Genomic DNA, 5,268 nt, shown 5'->3' with positions numbered 1-5,268 from the left:
GCAGCCTAGAGGTGACTTAAAGACCAAGAGTGTGCAGATTATAGGCAAATACACTATTTTATGTCAGGGACTTGAGCATCCTTGGATTTTGGTATCTGCAGGGACCCTGGAACCAATTCCCCAGGTATGGGCTGTATTCTGAAACTTACGTGTTAATAGGTGGGGATCCCTTAATTCATCACTATTTGCTGTCTATTCTATCAAATATTGAGAAATGTAATCTTCTGAACTTATATCACAATTACCTGGAGGCGGCAGGGGCAAGGGGTTAGAGTGCATGTTAGCTGCCTAGATTTCACTCTCCAGGCTTAGAAAAATCTCATTAACTGCTTTAAAGACAGAATCATTGACCTAACCATGCGCATACACCCCCACCACCCCCACCCATGCACTAGGCCACCGCCCTTCCTTTACCCCCAAAGCCAGTGAGCTTGCCCAGGACCAAATAAGCAGATTTGAAAACACTAGGTATGCATGGGGACAGGAACCCATTTGGATGAGCCTGTAAATTCTCAAATGTTCACCTGCCATAGCAGTTGTACCTATTTAGGTGAATAGCTAATCTAGACCCACTCAAACACGAGTCACAGTGAAGATTAAAAAAAACAAAAAATGTTTTATTTAAAGACTGAAATGATTGCATGTGTTAAATTGAATTCTGTTAATTCTACATGGTACAAGAAATGACTTGAAAATTCCCCTTTTGATGTCCTCCGAGTTGGATTCCTGTACAGAAAAAGAAAAGTGAGTTTACTGAACGGGAAAGAATACGCACTGAGTTTATAAGGGGCTAATTTAAACCAATTTCCACCTCCACTTGCTTTTCTGTTTATTAAATCATCATGTCTGTATTAAATACGAAACACCAGTACACAGGCAGATACCTACCATCATACAGAATTTGTTCTTTCTTTAGACCTGGAAAAAATATACAAATTTTCAACAAGTGACTTAATTCTCCCTTCCCCATGTCCAGAAATCCTTATGATCCCTCAGACAGCTCCTTCTGGAACAAACTTTCCTCTTCTCCCCCAGCCAGCCCCAGTGGGTTCACCTTTACAGGCTCTGGGACGAGGACAGGAGGTAAGACATGTGAATGTTTCTTCACCGGGAAATTTTAGCTTGGCCCACACCCGGCACCTAAGTTTACTCACCTCTAACTTCAGAGTGGAATTGAGCAGAAATGTGGCTTGGCTTACACTTTCCCTGCAAAAGATCGATTGGAAACTTAAGTCCCCAGCCCTAGGAGTCCCTGTTGCTTGGGGAAAAGGTACACCTGTATAGACTATGTAGGCTTTAACACATTTTATAGGAACAACCAACTAGTCTGAAGAACTTCCTGCTGGCTGTAAAGCCTACTCAATGAACTACCCATTGTCACTTTTCACTCCAAGGCAAGCTCACAGCTCAGAAAATACCTTTCAGTCATAGTGATCAGACTGGGGCGGTATTGAACTCATCACTGGTGAGTGGTTCAGTAATGGCCAAAGACAAACTGGATTAAGCCAATGGGTTCACGTCTTTGCACCGGTATCCAGACTAAAGTGCCATACAAAAACTGACAAATCTTATATAGCAGCCCTAGACTGAAAATGTTGCAAAGGGATTTACCTCAAATCATTCTTGGGCTCCAGAGAAGGTGCCGGACCTGAAACAAACAAGATTGGGTCAGCAATGCTTATTTCTTGCATTGTTGTTCCCACCTGAGCCAGTTCCTAGAAAATCAGATTTCCGAGTCTCAACAGCAATTCATCAGCCGAACGAGATTCCATGTAAATCATCATGTATGTATAGGCCTTTTTTACCCAACATGCACCAACACATATGAAAACCACTCACCTTCTAGTGGCTAAACAGGTTACTGTTAACAGCACCTAGGGAAAGACAAAGCTATGGGTGACAAAAGTTCCTCACACATCGTATCCCCCTACTACCGTCTTCTCCAGTTTCTCAGGTGTTCAAATGTTTTCATTGTGTAAGTCATAGTGAGCTAGTTTGATTCATCATAGAAACCGACTACTTGGTGATATAAACCAGACATTAATCAACTAACCTTTTAACTCTGTCAGCTTTTCAGTAGTACACAGGAACAAGCTGCTCCTAAATGAGATCATGAAATTAGGAAAATAAAACAGCCAAAGCTATTCTAGCTAGCCAAGAAAAACTAACCAAATGCTATCTACAGGCTATTTGTTGTATCTCAGACAGTTCCTCATGGAACAAGTTCTCATCCTCTCTCCCAGTTAGCCCCAGTGGGTTCACCATTACTGGCTCTGGGGCTAGAACAGGGGTTAAGACGGATGCTTGCTCTCCTCACTGGTACCGGACTCTGGGGCAAGCTACAACCATGTTACAAGTACTCACCACTTCCAACTCTTTCCAGTTCAACCCCAGGCAGATCAATGGGCATCTAGTAGATGAGAGATTAAGAATCATTACTAGAAGGACCAATGGGAATCAGCATGCTATATGGGTCAATTAGGGCTCTGGTAACAAAACATCACAACAACCCATGATGATGCTATCCTTCGGATAATGGGTTCACATGTTAATTTACCACGAGAGAAGCAACTTACCATTAAGATAGATGAATATATCATCAGGACAGTCTGCAAATAAGGAGCAAATAATTACTTAAAAGTATTAGGATAGACCAACATTTCTTCATGAATAGAAACTGCCATCAGAACTCTAACATGCTATTAACTGTCATACCTCACGGAACATCAGCATTAACAATTCAAATCATCTGACAGTGACGTGGGTGAAGGAAAAGCACACCCTCTCAAAAACCAACCGTGTTGCTGGTTGTTCTTTCCCTCCCCAGGAAAAAAATCATTCCAAGAGGAACAAGCTGGAAGGAGCAAAAAGCAACACCACTCCACTGCCCCTGTGCTCTCCCGGTTGTGAGGAACCCTGGAGAGCTGACACCCCAATCCCATTTGAACAATTACCTGTAGTCACCCCGGGACACAGCTGAATTCCTCAGGATTGGGGATGAGACCCTGGGAACAGAAAAGGGCGGCCTTATATGTACCGAGGGCAGCCTGCAAAGGAGGAGTACTTGAGTAGTCTTGGCCCACTCCTCAGTATTAAGATGACATCACTTCCGAGCTCAGTCATATGCTTGTCGTTATAGATTCATCACGGAGTGGCCCGCCCAATGTGACGCCCATCGAGACACTGCCCCCACCCACGATTGCATAAACCGTTGTATACACACCTGGAGCATCCCCGTAACACTTGATTTGCACAAAGATTTCGTCCCATCTTCCAACCTGTTAAGTTCTTTTAAACTGAGCCATGTCTGAAAAAAACGGAGCGCACCTTTCACTTCGTTTTAGACCTTGCAGCCTGCCTCGTGTTAGGGCCTTACCACCTCCGAGCTAAAAAGAAACCCCAAACATTTGCGGCAGATGGTGCTACTCAGAATTTTTACGTTTTCTCCACTCATCCCTCAGAAAGAGAGAGTTCAATTCTTAACATCATCCCCGTAGCACATCCATCGGCCTCCCAAACACTCGACAATGAAAGAACCATGGTCAGGGACAGCCGTAAGCACTCACTTGAACAAAAGGGCTGTTCCCGGTTCTTTGGCGGTCAAACTTGCCCCTGAACCCTGCAGACGAGAAAACCTTAGGTCAGCACTGGGTATTTCGCAAACGCTTTGTTTTCCGGAGAGTCTTCTGCATCGGCTGCGCAAGGCCAGTCTCCTCAGAGGTTCTCATCCTCACGGAACTCAGTACAGGTCTGTGAAAAGGTTCTCATCACACAGAGACGGCCGCAAGCACCGTCTGCCATCGCCATTTTGTCCTTCAGAAAGCCCTGCAGCAGATTCGAGGCCTGGAGGCCATGGCCAAGGTCCCCCACCCCGCCAATTAAATAAGTGCAACCCAGACGGCGGCCAAAGGTGCGCCACGCTCACGCGGCGGTTTCTTTATGAAACACACAGTACACTCACCGAGAGGCGCAGAATGAACGAGACCGAAGGCGCACCGTGAAACACTTAAATACCATCCCGCAGAGACCCATGGGATTTGAGGGCGGGACTGTGGCGGGCGCACGCGCACGAGGAGGGTGCGTGGGAGCCTGGGGAGTTGTGGGTAGAGATTTCCAAAGAAGGCGGGCGTGGAGCGCGCGCCCCAGCGGCGCGAAAAAGGCGCGCGTGCGCCTTAGGGCAGTACCCGAGCACGCCTCACCGCGCTGAGACCCGGATTCAGAACGGCGGCCTGGGCACTGGAGCGTTGGGGCTCCGGGCGGTTTCCTGCGTTTCCTGGACTGACGTTTGGTCTGGGTCCCAGCCGCCTGCCCCACACTCTTTCCTGTGAGCTCCTCTTTCCCACACACGCCCTAAACCCGTGTGCAGGGCCCGCCTGTATGGATCCTAAATCTTCTGAACTCTTCTTGACCGGTGTCGTCTCCATTCCACGCCAGCCGCCCCGCGCGCATTCCGGGCCTGGTGCTCAGTGTCCCCAGCTCAGGAGGTGACACAGGTACTGAGCCCCGGGCTGGGCTGAGCTCAGGAGGAGGTCCCTTGCGTGAAGCCGTTTCGGGTAGCGAATCAGGCCGTAGGTGCTCCATTGGAGTCTTACGACGGTGTCTGATTTTTCCTCGCTGGCCACAAATGTCCCGCTGTCCCGTCCGATTTCGCTAGGAGCTTGGCTTGTAGCAGGGTTAACGTTAGGAGCACCACTTTAAGCACAGTAATGAGTGGATGATTAGTCTTCCAAACTCCCAAGACGTAGGTACAATAACTACTCCCGTTTTATAGGTGAGGGACCCCAGGTGTAAAAAGAGCTGTTGAGCGACCTGCATCTCCCCTCCTGATTGGCACGGTGCTTCCAGTCGTCTACAGACTGGTCACTGAGACCCACCGGCATCGCTGCACAGGGATTTGTGTGTGTGCAAACACACGTGCAAGTTTTATCAATACGGGGGCGGGCGGCAAAAAAATGTATACGCCTACCTTGTATTCATCTTTTATTATTGGCATATATTATTACATTTTAACACAGGGTTTTCCTTTGTTAAAATGTGCATACATTTTGGGGGCACCATCTGTATTTACTAAGCTCTTTGTGCACGGCTCTTCTGAATGACCTCACTTGATCTACAACGCTAGGAGTGAAGTGCTAAGGTCATGTCATAGATGAGGAACCTGAGACCCAGGGAGGTGAAGTAACTTGCTTGGTGTTACCCCGCTGAGAAACTTCAGGGCCAAGGTGCAAATCCAGGCAGTCTGATTCTAGAGCCTGCCCGTTTGACCAC

At 47.5% G+C, this 5,268-nt stretch overlaps 1 long non-coding RNA gene across 2 annotated transcripts; it reads right to left on the bottom strand.

Annotated features, from left to right (window-relative positions):
* Positions 1–598: 598 nt before the first annotated feature.
* LOC308504065 lies at positions 599–4,030 on the bottom strand. 2 transcript variants are annotated; one of them, XR_013994294.1, is made up of 12 exons: positions 3,962–4,030; positions 3,567–3,619; positions 3,224–3,307; positions 2,955–3,005; positions 2,577–2,609; positions 2,365–2,410; positions 2,054–2,100; positions 1,840–1,874; positions 1,612–1,648; positions 1,155–1,206; positions 889–918; positions 599–726 (listed from the first exon to the last, which is right to left on the bottom strand). It is a non-coding gene; the product is annotated as an uncharacterized lncRNA (long non-coding RNA). The 2 variants fall into 2 exon arrangements; XR_013994295.1 differs by having other exon boundaries at positions 2,955–3,047; positions 3,962–4,011.
* Between the last annotated feature and the right edge of the window lie 1,238 nt (positions 4,031–5,268).

This window comes from Rhinolophus hipposideros (assembly GCF_964194185.1).
Source record: "Rhinolophus hipposideros genome assembly, chromosome: 10".
NCBI classification, from domain to species: Eukaryota; Metazoa; Chordata; class Mammalia; order Chiroptera; family Rhinolophidae; genus Rhinolophus; species Rhinolophus hipposideros.
This window is presented reverse-complemented; position numbering and strand designations above follow the sequence as displayed.